Below are 14,406 nucleotides of genomic sequence, written 5' to 3'. Positions count from 1 at the left end.
GCGTAGCCATCATTATAAATGCTGCTACTGTTCAAACACGGGACTCGAGAGACCGAAATACTGCTGGCGCTCTCATCAGGGCAACGTCTCACAGAGACCAATTTGTGATGCCGCCACAAAGTAGCTAAGATGCCTCCCCACAATCCAGACTTGAAAAAGTCTCGGAGAAGAAATCGAACGTTTGAATTTCAACTTGGCTAGTCTCCATTATCTTCCACAGAATTTTGTAGACTGCTCGACAACCAGCTAAGACTCAAGTTCCCACCAGGTCGCCAACTAGTGTCATTGAACTAGGCCGTGAAATTTCATTAATGACACCTATAAGCCCACTAGCAACATCTGGTGCCGTGCTAGCAACTTCTAATTGTTGTTAGCATGCTAGCAAGCTCTGGTGTTCTGTTAGCAACTCCTGATGCCCCACTAGCAACTTTCTAATTTTCTTTATAATGCTAGCAACCTTTGCTGGTCTGCAAGCAAATCCTAGTAGTCCTCTAGGCGGTTCAGTATCAACTCATAATGGTCCATTAGCAACTCCACTGCACCACTTGTAACGACAAGTCTGCTAAAAGCTGCAATAAAAGCCATATATTGGGACCCAAATCCACAGATTTTCCAAAGGATCTCCCAACTAGGTGTCTGGCATAAAATTAGCAAAGTTCAGCGACGTCTAAAGAATGGATGTAGAAAAGGCCGCAATGATAGTTGTCACGTGCGATCGGTGTGGGGGAGGCCCCAAATGCTGGACTCTGAGGCAAAGCCATAATGTCCAGTGGGTTTTATTGCAGAAGTGGTGTCCGCACACGGTAACAGTGCAAACCCAATGAACTGGCAAATGCCCGTGACGTAAACTCCGACATAAATACATGGTCAATTAATATGCCGAATGCGCAACAGCTGTGACGAGCGCCAGAGGTGGCACTGCCCAGGGCGGTGACCAGGCCACGCCCCTCCTGGCAGTGCTCCAGCCCCGCTCATGACTGAAACCTCCCCCTAAGACGTGGATCCCAGACGCGGCAAAACAACAAAAACAAAAAACATGACCAGGGGAGGGTGTAAGGAGAGCCGGTGGAAGGCACACATGAATAACATGAATATGGTGTCAAGTTTTGGTTGGCTGCTTGCCACTTTTTGTAGTCTTCTAGCAACTCTTATTTTTCTGCTTCAACTGCTAGTGGACCACTAGCAACTCCGTAAGTGCCAGAAACATCCGACAGTCCACCACCAACTCCCGATGGATGATCGATGGACCATTAATGGTCAGCTAACAACTTTCAGTCATCTGCTATCACGTCCTAGTAAATTTCCATCATTTGTTTTTTTTTTATATCAAGTTTTCTATCGCCTCTTTTAATCCTGGCAGTAATCTGTGGGGATCTTGCACAAAGCATCAGTGTGAATATTCATGTGCATTACTTGCTGTTTCATAATAGGAAGTAGATGGGATGGGTCAGCGCTAGTTCACGAGACATCACAGAGGCAAAGGTTTCACGTTATCGCCTTATGGTAATGAAGGCAAATCCTCTTGCGTGAACAATATTTACTCAACTCCAGAGGTGGTTAGAGTAGACGATTATTGCGCTGCAGTTAGTTCAAGTAAAAAGTAGCCATCTGAATATTTACTTGAGTAAGAGTAAAGAAGCGTGCATTGGAAAAAAAAATACAGTAGAGAGTAACTTGTGAGTTTTGTTTGTTTTTTTAAGTCAGAGGATGAACATCAAGTCAGATTAAAAAAAAAATATATATATCTGAAAATCAACACAAACCTGCCACCATTTCCATTTTTAATGGCTCAAATATTAACAACACGTGCACTGGGCCCTCCGAAAATATGATTTGCTTAAATGACTTCATAAAGAAGCTGTTTGCTGACCAGAGTTAGTATTTGTGAGACGCCATCGAACGGCGCGACGACGCCGTACGCGTTGCCAACACACCAACAGAAGCATCTGCAAGGAGCCGCAAGGTGTTTTCTCATCTCGGGAGTGCGATGAAATATACGAATATGGGCTGTCATAATTTAATTAAGTGCTGCATGACATGCATTAATCAGAGGCTCTAAATTGCCCTGAGGTGTGATTGTGAGTGCAGATGGTTGTCGGTTTCTGTGTGCCCTGCGATCGGCTGCCAACCGGTTGAGCTTGGTAGGCTCCAGCACTCCCGTGACCCTCGTGAGGATAAGCAGCTCAGAAAATGGATGTATGGATGACAACACTGTTGTCTGTTTTTCGTGTTTGTTCGTATACACACTTACGCGACGATATATATTTTTTCTCCATTTATCCAATCATGTTGATTGGCTTGTGCGCGGTCATGTGACTGCCTTGTGTGGACGTTGGATGGACGCAAACGGGCGCCCTATGCATAAATCAAATATGGGGTCTAAAAATAAATGGGCACGTGTTGAGCATGGATTAAAAAAAAAAAAATGCCATCGGTGCGGGGTAGGACCCAAATGCAGGACTCCGAGACAAAGGCATAAAACGTAGCGAATGGCATGTAACCAGATCGGAAGAAAGGTACTGTATTGAGCCTTCACATAAATACTCGAGTAAAAAATACAGTGCATTTAAAGTACTCTAAAAAGTAAAAGAAAATGCTGCTTGAATAAAAATGTAATGTTAAAGGCAATTAAGTCTCAATCAACTTAACCTACAATTTTTTTTTTTCACAAAGACAATTTCGAGACTTTAATAATTTAATATGAATATTTTATGAAACCAAGACATTGTAGTCTTCAATTAAGCTAACGAACGTGTATTCGTAAACATCAAAAACACTTTCATGTCCGTGTGTTTTGGTAATAATTGAAGACAATTTAGCCTTCCATTCAGTGAATTTACACGGGTGCTTTCATCCCCTTAAAGGGAAATTTAGTCTTCAACGAAATCAACGCACCTTGCTACATAATAGTCGTCACTGCTCGATTTTTCTTGAATAGCGTTGAAATGAGGCGTCCAAACAAACGTACCCGACAAAGCAGGGAAGCATCTTAAGTGCTACGAGGTTTGAGGAGGTTTTATGTGGGTAATAAGCGCTGGCTAATGACTAGCCGGCTAATGTTGATGACCAAAGAGAGCACGGCGATAACATCTGGCTCTTAAATTGTTTGTGCGCGCCGGCTCTTCAAATATCGAGCCAATTACCGTGCCAGGCCAGACTATGATTTACGGTTGTACCCTGCCACTGGCGATGAATCATTACGAGAACGTTCTTAGCACGAATAGCGTAGCAAAAAAAGTTTACATTTGAGAAAGAATGGATCGTTGTAGCGTGTATTATCACCAGCGCAGTTTTCACATGCTGTTAGATGTTCACGACTGACTTGTGATGTCTCTGTTCAGGGAATCGGCGAATGAACTCCTGCTGGAAAACTTCTGGTTCAGGTACTTTCCCCTCACATAAGCTCATGGATGGCATGCGCATCCTCAAATGTGCATCGGTTTGGCAAAACATTTGAGCATTTATTCAAGGGGTGTCAAACTCATTTTTGTCACGGGCCACATTGTACTCAGGGTTTCCCTCAGAGGGCCGTTACAACTGTAAAACCATAAAAATTATTAACCGCCTCATCATATTTACACATGAAACTAATGGGTTTTACAACTATTGCTGTTTGGTAATACAAAAATGCTTGTAATATCTCAACATTATCATTTATGATATGACAGTTTTAAATTTTGGTCCAGATTTGAACAAAAATTATAAAAATTGATACACATGATTTGCCTCCGAAAAATCATGCGGCGGGCTAGATCTGGCCCCCCGGGCCTTGTGTTTGAGACCAGTGATTTATTGAATACCCTTGATATCCAGCTCCAGGTCTATGTACTACAGTACTTTTTTTGTCCTTACTAATAGTACAACTTTAATATACCGTTATGGCAACTAATGTTACTAGTTGGGCAAAACTGTGTATCGTAATTCCCGGCCTACATAGCGCACCTGGTTACAAGCCTCACTGCACATTTGTAAAGGAAATACCATTTGGTATGTACACGCCGCAGCTGTGTAAAAGCCGCAAGTGCCCACATTGAAACCCACATTGAAACACGAGATATTTACAAAGAAAGATGTCACACAGAAAGAGTTTAGCGTTGGTGCTAAAGCTAGCGCCACACTAGTACTAACGCTAACAGGGCCGGTTAAAATAAAACTTACCGGTAAATGTCAGTGAGACACGGCAGTAACACAGCAGCAATGCTAGCACAGCGCTAACAGGGCCGGTAAAAGTCACTTCCTCGGCACATATATTCCACCGGTCTCACTCTTACCTTTTCCGCTGGAGTGCCCCCTCGCGGCCGTTAGAAAAAAAAAATGCACAAATTAGCCACGTCGCCGCATAAACCGCGTCGGCCGGAAATAATGGTACTAGTGGACAACTGTGCAACTAGTGCGCAGTTTAACCTCAGAAGCAATGTATTGTAGTCATCCTCTAGTTCGTGCCATACAGTTGTAGAATGCAGTGAAAACACTAGTAAGACACAGCCGTCCGTTCTCATAGTCTGCCCTAGTTTTTGTACTATTGGGTCTTACTAGTAATGGTACAGAGTGTACTTGTACATGGAGCTTAAAGTGACTATTAAGAATACCGAATATCCGTATTAAGGATAATGAATAAACGCTCAAACGGCTTTCCATGAACCTTAAATGAAGTGTATATTTGTATAATACAACACAACAAAACACAAAAAAAAAAAAAAATTTCTGAAAAATATTTCTTTTTTTTTGTCAACCATTTGCATAAAATAATGCAAAATAATGACCGCGGACCTACTTGATGCAGTTGTCCGTATCGAAGTAAAACATCAATTCAAGCTGCTGTTTCAGTATAAAAGTGAATAAAACATGTTGTACCCGTAGGTAGTTCTTTAAATCCAAACTTGCAAAGTGACATGAAAAGACGCGCACAGGACGTGGGGGGGGTGGGGGTGGGGGGGCCTTGAAATACAACCTTACCCCCACCCCCACAATCCCAACAAAAGCAGTTTTGTTTTGCGTTGACGTGCAGTAAAGAAGACTTCCAGGGAGGCTTCGTGGAGTCCCGCGCGAGGCTGTCGACTGCACAATACAAACATGGAGGCTGTGTTGTGTCGCACACGCAAAAGAACAACACATTTGTCAGCAGGCAGCGGGCTCTCCGGGGCTGATGTTGTCGGCGACGGTCTGAAGATAGGACAAATAATCAATCACCGCCGCACAACAGCCGGAGGAGCAGCACACAATCGGGCCAGAAATCTCCGCGCGGCGCCAAAGTGGCCCATTTTTTTGCGTGGAAAAAGTGTCTCAAAAGTAAGACCGCGAAGTCGCATCGCGGAGCTCAGTATTGCTCCAAAGATTTTTGCAAGTTTCAGGTTCAAAGTCGTCTTTTTGCCCGTACAACAAGGCAACGTATCATGTACTTTCTAGACTACTCAAGAAACTTTTTGTTCCAATTCATAGTTTGAATACACGACCAAGCAAGGAGGGTATCATTTGAATCAAGTTTTTTTTTTTTATTCCATAATTTGAACACAGTAGAATGTCATGCACTGCTTTACTGAACAAGCTGATGCTAATCCACGGTTCGATCACGGCACGACCGATGCAGTCCCCCGTTTGTCCACCGACTTTTCTTTCTTCTTCTTTTTGAGTTTAGCAAGGCAGCATATCACGTACTTTCTTGATTTAGAAAAAATAATAATTCTACTATGTTCCAGTTTGATCACATGAAGCAAGGTGAGCTGACATATTTGTCCAACAATTTGTGCTCGTTATTTTTTTTTTTTTTTTTGTCTTGTTTTGAAGTCAACGAGACAAGCAAACAGCATTTCATGGACCATCTTGATTTTTTTCATTTCTGTTCAAGTTTGACAACATGATGTCAGGACAGTCGGCATTTTTTCTTCAGGCCTTCGTAAATATTTGTCTTTACCCATTTTTTCCAAGTTTAGCAATTAGCAAGGCAAGAAAACAGCAGCATATCATGCACTTTCCTGATGAGAAAAATTAATTCTTCTATGTTCTAGTTTGAAGCAAGGTGAGCTAACATATTTTTCCAACCATTTTTGCTCGTTATTTTTTTTTTTTTGTCTTGTTTTGAAGTCAACAAGACAAGCAAACAGCATTTCATGGACCATCTTGATTTTTTTCATTTCTGTTCAAGTTTGACAACATGATATCAGGACAGTCGCCATTTTTTCTTCAGGCCTTCGTAAATATTTGTCTTTACCCATTTTTTCCAAGTTTAGCAATTAGCAAGGCAAGAAAACAGCAGCATATCATGCACTTTCCTGATGAGAAAAATTAATTCTTCTATGTTCTAGTTCAGCAGTCGGCAACCCGCGGCTCCGGAGCCTCATGCGGCTCTTTCATCCTTATAATGCGGCTCTGATTGGCTTGGGAAAATAAATTACTAAAAATTTTTTTTTTGTATTTAATTGAAGTGCGTTTTATTTGTGTTAGTTTTTATATTATTTTAGTTCTAAATTTGAAGATTGTGATCTTGAAATATTAAAATATTAATTAAATTATTTGATATTATTTTTTCGTCGCTCAAAATAGACGTCACACTGCGGAAGCGGGTATACCCGCTGAAACGCCGTCTATTTTGAGCGACTTTCAAGCCCGGCAAAGCCAATGGAGAAACATGCTGCGGTAAAGTAGTAGAAGTTTTTTTTTTTCTTCATTTTAGATGTGCGGCTCCCAGTGTTTTCTTTTCCGTGGAAACCGGGTTCAAATGGCTCTTTCGGTGTCAAAGGTTGCCGACCGCTGTTCTAGTTTGAAGCAAGGTGAGCTAACATATTTTTCCAACAATTTGTGCTCGTTATTTTTATTTTTTTGTCTTGTTTTGCAGTCAACGAGATAAGCAAGCAGCATATGATGCACCATCTTGATTGTTTCATTTCTCTTTATGTTTGCCAACATGATGCCAGGACAGTCGCCATTTTTTCTTCAGGCCTGTGTAAATGTTTGTCTTTACCCTTTTTTTTCCCCGAGTTTAGCAATTAGCAAGGCATGAAAGCAGCAGCATATCATACATTGTCTTGATAGTTATTTTTTTTAACTACGTAACAGTTTTATCACGCAATGCTGGAAGAAGCTGCAAATTTTGGCACAGCAGCGAGCAGGATGTCATTCACTGTCCGGCAAAAACAAATGTCCGCTATCGTCGTCAGTGGCCGCTACGAGGATCCGGCGGCTGTTGGCGTGCGCTTCCGCTTCCTCCCAGTGGAAATTCTGCCGGTGATGTCGCCTGTTCCAAGCTCACAAGTCTTTTGTGCGTCCATAAAGCGGGCGCCTGAGCGCGTCACATTTGTGAAGCCTCCCTTTCACTATTTGATTTGCTCTTCGCCAGGATGCAGCCGAACAAATCGAATTAATCCACAAAAGCAGCCACGCTCGCCAGGTCGGAAGAATCTCATCAAATAAATAATTTGAGGGCGGAAAATGCCTATGAAAAGCAGCGCAGTGTAAAGAGCTTCGTGTCGCACTGAGATAGCTTTTACACAAACAAATAATTGAATTTCTTTGCCTGGTCTTGTCGCGCTCTTTTTTTTTTTTTTTTTTTTTTTTACCTTGGAGATGAAAAAGAGAGATTTGCCTCTGCTGTAAAAAGTTAAGATGAGGAAAGCAAACAAAAGTACTGCACAGATTTTTATTATGGTGAATAGCTTGGACGTGACATATTTGTATAGTGGTGGGAAATGAGTTTTAATTTCAAAGCTTTCAATAGTCCATATCAGTAAATGTAGCATGCAACGCGTATGTATTTTCTTCATCTTGTACAATATCTTGTTCCATTAATAATTCCGAATTGCATGACTGCAGCGTTGTTGGACAGTTCGTAAGGCAGACATTTCTCGTCCTGACGCGTGCATTACGATGTGCGCCGCAGTTGATTTAAATGCTGCTATCGCTGCTGACTGAACGTCTTTCATCTTGCGCAGCCGCGCTGATCAATGCTCAGTGCCGCTTCATTCTTCTTTCTTTCTCTTCTTCTGTTGTTCTTCTCGTTGGTCATATTGGCAAGTGAGTTAGACTTCTTCTTCTTTTCCTTTCGGCTTGTCCCGTGAGGGGTCGCCACAGCGTGTCATCATTTTCCATCTAAGCCTATCTGGTGCATCTTCCTCTCTAGCACCCACAGTCCTCGTGTCCTCCCTCACAACATCCATCAACCTTCTCTTTGGTCTTCCTCTCCCTCTTTTGCCTGGCGGCTCCATCCACAGCACCCTTCTACTAATTATACTCACTTTCTCGCCTTTGAACATGTCCAAACCATCGAAGTCTGCTCTCTCTCACCTTGCCTCCAAAAACATCCAACTTTAGCTGTCCGTCTAACGAGCTCATTTCTAATCCTGTCCAACCTGCTCCCTCCGAGGGAGAACCTCAACATCTTCATTTCTGCCACCTCCAGTTCTGCTTCCTGTCGTCTCTTCGGCGCCACCGTCTCTAATTCGTACATCATGTCCGGCCTCACCACTGTTTTATAAACTTTGCCCTTCATATCTCAGCGGAGACTCTTCTGTCACATAGAACACCAGACACCTTCCGCCAACTGTTCCACCCCGCTTGGACCCGTTTCTTCACTTCCTTACCACACCCCCCATTGCTCTGTATCGTTGACCCCAAGTATTTGAAGTCGTCCACCCTCGCGATCTCTTCACACTTCCACCTCCACCCCCCTCATTCCCGCACATATATTCTGTTTTACCTCGGCTCATCTTCATTCCTCTCCTTCCCAGTGCGTGCCTCCATCTTTCCAATTGTTCCTCCGCCTGCTCCGTGCTTTCACTTCAGATCACAATATCATCCGCGAACATCACGGTCCAAGGGGGGATTCCAGTCTAACCTCGTCTGTCAGCCTGTCCATTACTGCCGCAAACAGGAAGGAGCTCAGACAGACAAGTGAGTTTACACAGTGGGGCAGAATAGAAAAGTGTCCGGATGGACATCCCTATTATTGTGAAGTGTGCGTATGCCGACACTACCGACAATACAGTACGCTGGCTTTAAGAATTGTACACGCTATTGTTCAAATGCCAGGTGTTTGCAATAGCTGACCTTTATACGGAGTTAATTGGAGACACTTTAAAGGGTGGCAGTTGTATGCTGACTCCTATTTAACGAGTTTCGTTGTGTCACGAGCAAGACTTGGCCGCTGCCAAGAGAGGCGTGGCCACGCCACTGCTCTTGGCATTGGGACTGTCATTCGACGGGCATTTAAGTTGGCGTTTTTGTCACTGGTCATTTGCCAGTTCGTTTGTGCCCTGAAAGTGTGTTGTATTCACTGACAGTAGGATTCTCCCCCACTGGGAAGAGTGTAGTTTTGAGTGCCACTGCAGTTTAGTCCTGTCTTGGTTTATGTTTCATAGTTTGTCTCCTCGTCATCAGACCTCACCGCATGTCCTTTGGATACTGCTTAGCCTAGCCTTTCTGTACCTCTGCCTTCCCGAACTGCTTACACCGTGTATGACCTCAGCTTCGTATAAAACTACGCCTAACATCATGCCCTCATCTCGCAGTCCTGCATTTGGGTCCAGCCCTGCGCCGTTGGTCCGTGACACATTGTAAACACAGGCAAGTTATAAGAAGGGGGGTGCACACTTGTGCAACTCCAAAATGCCTCTTTTTTTTTTCCTGTTGTGTTACAGTACAGGTTACAAGCCACAATAGTAGTGAAAAATAAGTTTTGAAATCATTTATGTTGGTCTCTTTTTCTTCCTTTCTATCATAAAAACCTGGCTTTGGAGCAGGGGTGTGTAGACTTTTCACATGTCATTTTGCTGTTCTTCCTTTACGCAACATACAGCCAGGAATAATAGTACAAGTACACTCAAGAGACAACACTGTCATCTTCACTCACTCGTCCTTTTCAGCCCTTCCTCTTTTCCATCACTTCTCGCATCTTTTCTTTCTTTCCCTTCACTTCCTCCCTTCATTGCCACTAATTTATATCTTCTTTTCCTTCACCTCCTTCCTCCTTTTCATGGATTTCTTCTTTTTCCTCATTTTCCCGTTCCCTTTGTGCTCCCTTTCCTTATCCCTTTCTTCCATCCTTTCTTTCGTCTCTCCTTCCACGCTTCCCCTCATCCTTTTTTATTCCTCCCTCGAACCTTTGCTCCACTTTTATTTTGAAGTAGACAGCTGGTCAAATGAAAACCCACACGCACGCGCATTAGGTGGAGGTCCATCCGTCTGCATTAAGGCTTATTATGCGTAATGACAAATCCTTCCAAACATTTTAATTGTGGCTTTTATGCTAATTTATGTCTCATTACTTTTATTCACAGACTCCATTAGAGTTGTTTACTGTGATTACTTTCCTTTTTACCTTTTTTTTTTTTTTTCCCTGCAGCCATTTCGGCTCTCACTTTTTGTGTCCCAAAAAAACAACAACATTTTAGTACTCTCAAGGGGCCAGCTTTCATCTCCGCGGGATTAAGCAGCTTTTAGAACAATTTAGAGCAGAGAGTTCAAAAGTTTAATCAACCGACATCAAAGTATCAAAAATAAGAGAAAGATGACGCCGCTCGTTTGGTGGCAGGCAGGAAAATTTTAAACCTTGTTGTCGGGATGCAAACTGTGTGATGTGCGGACGCTTCGTTATTGTTGACAAAAGGCCGCATTTATGAGATTCTGTCAACCGGCTGATTCACAGGAAAACGATGGGGGGCAAATATAGCAAATCCTCCCGAAATAGTAAAAGTAGAAGGACAAAGAAAAACAAAAGAGTGATTATGTATGGCAGAGATTTCTAGACTGAACTACTATTCTTCTTCTTATAATTATTATTATTATTATTAAAAGCGCTTACAAGTATTTTTGTTTCGTAAAATGCATTCTTTGTCTGCATGTACGTTATCATTAACTGAAGACAAAATTGTCCATCAACCCGTTTTCTTAGCCGCTTATCCTCACAAGGGTCGCGGGGAGTGCTGGAGCCTATCCCAGGTGTCAACGGGGCAGGAGGCGGGGTACGCCCTGAACTGGTCGGCAGCCAATCGCAGGGCACATTGAGACGAACAGCCGCACTCACAATCACACCCAGGGGCAATTTAGAGTGTCCAATTATTGTTGCATGTTTTTGGGATGTCGGAGGAAACCCACCAGGCACGGGGAGAACATGCAAAGTCCACACAGGCGGGGCCGGGGATTGAACCCGGGAGCTCAGAACTGTGAGTCCAGCACTATCCACCACTGAAACCACCGTGCCGCCGGTTCCGATTGTATCTCTGACAAATAAAAATCCAATTTTCTGTTTGTATGCAATCCAGAGGCTGCTAAATGTCAACATTGCACATTTTCTGTCCTCCCCCTCCCCGCCCAATAAAGGGACACACTTGGATCTTTTTCTCCCGGGTGTAAATTGAGCATGTGTTGGCGTGTAGCGTTAAATAATAAAAGGTTGATGACATAATTAGAGAGAGAGAGAGAGAGAGAGAGAGAGAGAGAGAGAGGTCTTATAGGGACTGATATGCATCGTGTTGTGGAATAAATGATTTGTTGTGGGGTTTTGTTTTCATCTCACGTCTCACTTTTTTCGTGTTTCCACTTGGAGTTAGTGGGGAAAGTCACAGAAAGGATGTACATCCTTATTTTCAAGCAATAAATCACACTTTAATGTAAATATATAATGCATATTTACAATCTGATGACTGCAACTGGCTGATTTATGTGAATGTAGAACTGCTGTATGGACATGGAATATAAAGATTGGGCCAAAAGAAGAGAAATCATTTTTAGTTCTTAGTACAATTACAGTGGTGGCTTTAGATTGAAGTTCACCGAGATACGAGTTGTCGGGTTCAATCCCGGACCCGCCTGTGTGGAGTTTGCATGTTCTCCCCCGTGCCTGTGTGGGTTTTCTCCGGGCACTCCGGTTTCCTCCCACGTCCCAAAAACATATAACAATAATTGGACACTCTAAATTGCGTCTAGGCGTGATTGTGAGTGCGACTATTTGTCTCGATGTGTCTTGCGATGTGATCCACCACTCCCTGTGACCCTCGTGAGGATAAGCAGCTAAAAAAAATGGATGGACGGAGATAATAATTAACATCTCTGTGGGGGGTCGTTTTCCCCATTGTGGAACATATCGGCTGATTATATAACAATACTCACAGGCATATATTCTTTAGCTTCTGCAACGAACGACTACTATTAGTCCCGTACTGGGAAGGAGAGAGTAGACCTGTTCCTTCGCTTCAGTATATTCATGTGTCTGTCTTTGAATTGCTCCAGGTGGCCAAGATGTGGACCAAAAAGTGCGACAAAAAAGATTCAACAGTTTGTAATTCAATTTAAGATGTACATACGGCAATTTTATAATAATAGTTTTCTCATCTTTAGGTGTATTTTGTTGTTTTTCATAAGGAGGCTGGATTGGATTCATGGCATTTCCTTTCATTTTCAGTGGTGAAAATTTGAGATACAAGTGTTTGTCATAATGTGCATGGTCGTGAGTTCATATTTCTCCACTCGCCAAGAGGAGTTGCGGCAGGAAGGGCATCCGGCGTAAAAACTGTGCCAAACAAATATGAGCGTTCATCTGCTGCGCGACCCCTTAACTGGACAAGCCGAAAGAAAACTTGCTTATCGCAGGGTACCGCTGTACGTATCTGAAACAGAATTCAAAGTGGGTGACTGGTTAGCACGTCTGCTTCACACTTCAAAGGTTGCGGGTTTGAATCTAGATCCTTTGTGGAGTTTGCCTGTTCTCCCCATGCTTGGCTGCGTTTTCTCCACATACTAGAATATTCTTCTTCAATACGCAAGTTATGTTCGCCAACAATTCTCATCATCCTTAGGTGTGACTGTGACAGAGGAAGGTCGTTTGACTATACGTGCCCTGCGATTGAGTGGATTCTGCCCAGAGGCGTACCAATGATTATAGGAATAGATACTAGATAAACTTGTTGAATTTCCTCCATTCAAGATTTTCGGAGAGATTCAACAGACTCCGCAGACAGCCGCATAACTTTATCCGCAGCCCGCGTTTATCTGTTATTTTGTCCTTGATGGATTCAGCAGACCGCGCGAAGAGCTTTCGCTACGTTTTGACCGATTGGCCAGTCCGCCAAAATATTTGTTTACGTGCTCGTTAGCCAGTTGGGTCGCACACGACTGCCGCCGTCGTGAACATAGATACGTGGCTCTGGTTGTCTGCGTAACGGACCCTAACCCGTACATAACAACATATAATTTATATCATAGTTATACCTTTGTTCGACATAATTACAGGATGTCGCCCGGCTTTTAAACCCGACGGTAATGCAACAACCCACGTACGGTCAATCAATTTTTTAAAAATGGACCCCCACACCATGTGCCAGTGGAACATTGCAATTTGGCCTCTTCAATATGCAAAAGATGAAAAAGTAACCTGGTGGGAAGAAAAAAAAATGGATGTAATGAAGGGCTATAATCATGCTAATGCTTTTTTTTTCTTTTATTCAGAAAATTTTCAAGGAATGGGGGATGTATTAGGGAGAGAAAAGTAGACTTTTCGCAGGCGTTGTTACACAGTTCCCAACGGGTAGAAATGGTTCTGTCTGTCTGTCTGTCTATCTATTCATCCATCTATCTATCTATCTATCCGTGGGATGGTGCCCAAGTGGATCTCACATCTGCCTCGCAGTTATGTTTTTGGATTTGAGTTCCATGTACTTCAGCTTACTCCCGCATTCCAAAACAGTGCATATTAAATATTCATGAGATGGAAAAGACCAGACAAATATATATGACTATATATTGTATTGACTTGGTCTATTTTTGTCCCATTTATTATTGGAGTAATCTAAAGGTAATTAAAAGTAATCAGGTTACATTACTTTCGTATTGTGGTACTGGATTATGTTCATAGCTATGTTTTCACATCAGAATACGTGAGCCAATACAAAATACGAGCACTAGTTTGCACAAAGGGCCTGATATATAGTAGTTATAGCTGACATATAAGTGTATGAGAGATGAAAATTCATATTTCCACAGAATAAATAATAATGAGTTAAAATGTTACTGTCTGTGATTATTTTGGTATCCTGGCAGCTTTGGAAGCTCGTTAGTCTGCCCTGTTGTTTTCCAAAACCAGCATGGGCCGATCCCACCTAACGACCGACATGGTAGACGTTGAATCTCCGTCTTGTTTTCCTTCACGACGACCTCATTTTTCAAGGATTTTTTTTTTTTTTCAACTTCCGCGGCGTTCCCCGTCGAGTTGTCTCGTCGTCAACCTCGTCGGCGAGACAAAGGTAATCCGTCTCCCACTCCCCGCCGAGCCCAGAGTGATGCCCGAGGAACGGAAAGTTTCGTCGAAAGCCGCAGCGGAGGCCCCGAGGATGCCGCCAGACCTTTTCCCCGCCGACGAGAAAATCAATACTGTCAAAATAAGAAGGGATCGTTTGGGTCGACCGACAGCCGCGCTGCTTG

The 14,406-nt window shown here is 43.0% G+C and overlaps 1 long non-coding RNA gene across 7 annotated transcripts in view; it reads left to right on the top strand.

Moving 5' to 3' along the window:
• The window catches only part of LOC133506586 (uncharacterized), a 117,850-nt gene that overhangs the window by 79,680 nt on the left and 23,764 nt on the right, over window positions 1-14,406 (top strand). For 6 of the 7 annotated variants that reach the window (XR_009796538.1, XR_009796536.1, XR_009796539.1 and 3 more), the window contains one exon: window positions 3,342-3,383. The exons of the other annotated variant lie outside the window; for it this stretch is intronic. This is a non-coding gene — a long non-coding RNA (uncharacterized LOC133506586). The remainder of the gene's footprint in view (window positions 1-3,341; window positions 3,384-14,406) is intronic. 7 annotated transcript variants of the gene reach the window in all.

Source organism: Syngnathoides biaculeatus, chromosome 9 (genome assembly GCF_019802595.1).
Source record: "Syngnathoides biaculeatus isolate LvHL_M chromosome 9, ASM1980259v1, whole genome shotgun sequence".
Classification (NCBI taxonomy): domain Eukaryota; kingdom Metazoa; phylum Chordata; class Actinopteri; order Syngnathiformes; family Syngnathidae; genus Syngnathoides; species Syngnathoides biaculeatus.
Note: the sequence above shows the minus strand (reverse complement) of the source record. Positions and strands in the feature narration are given on the sequence as shown.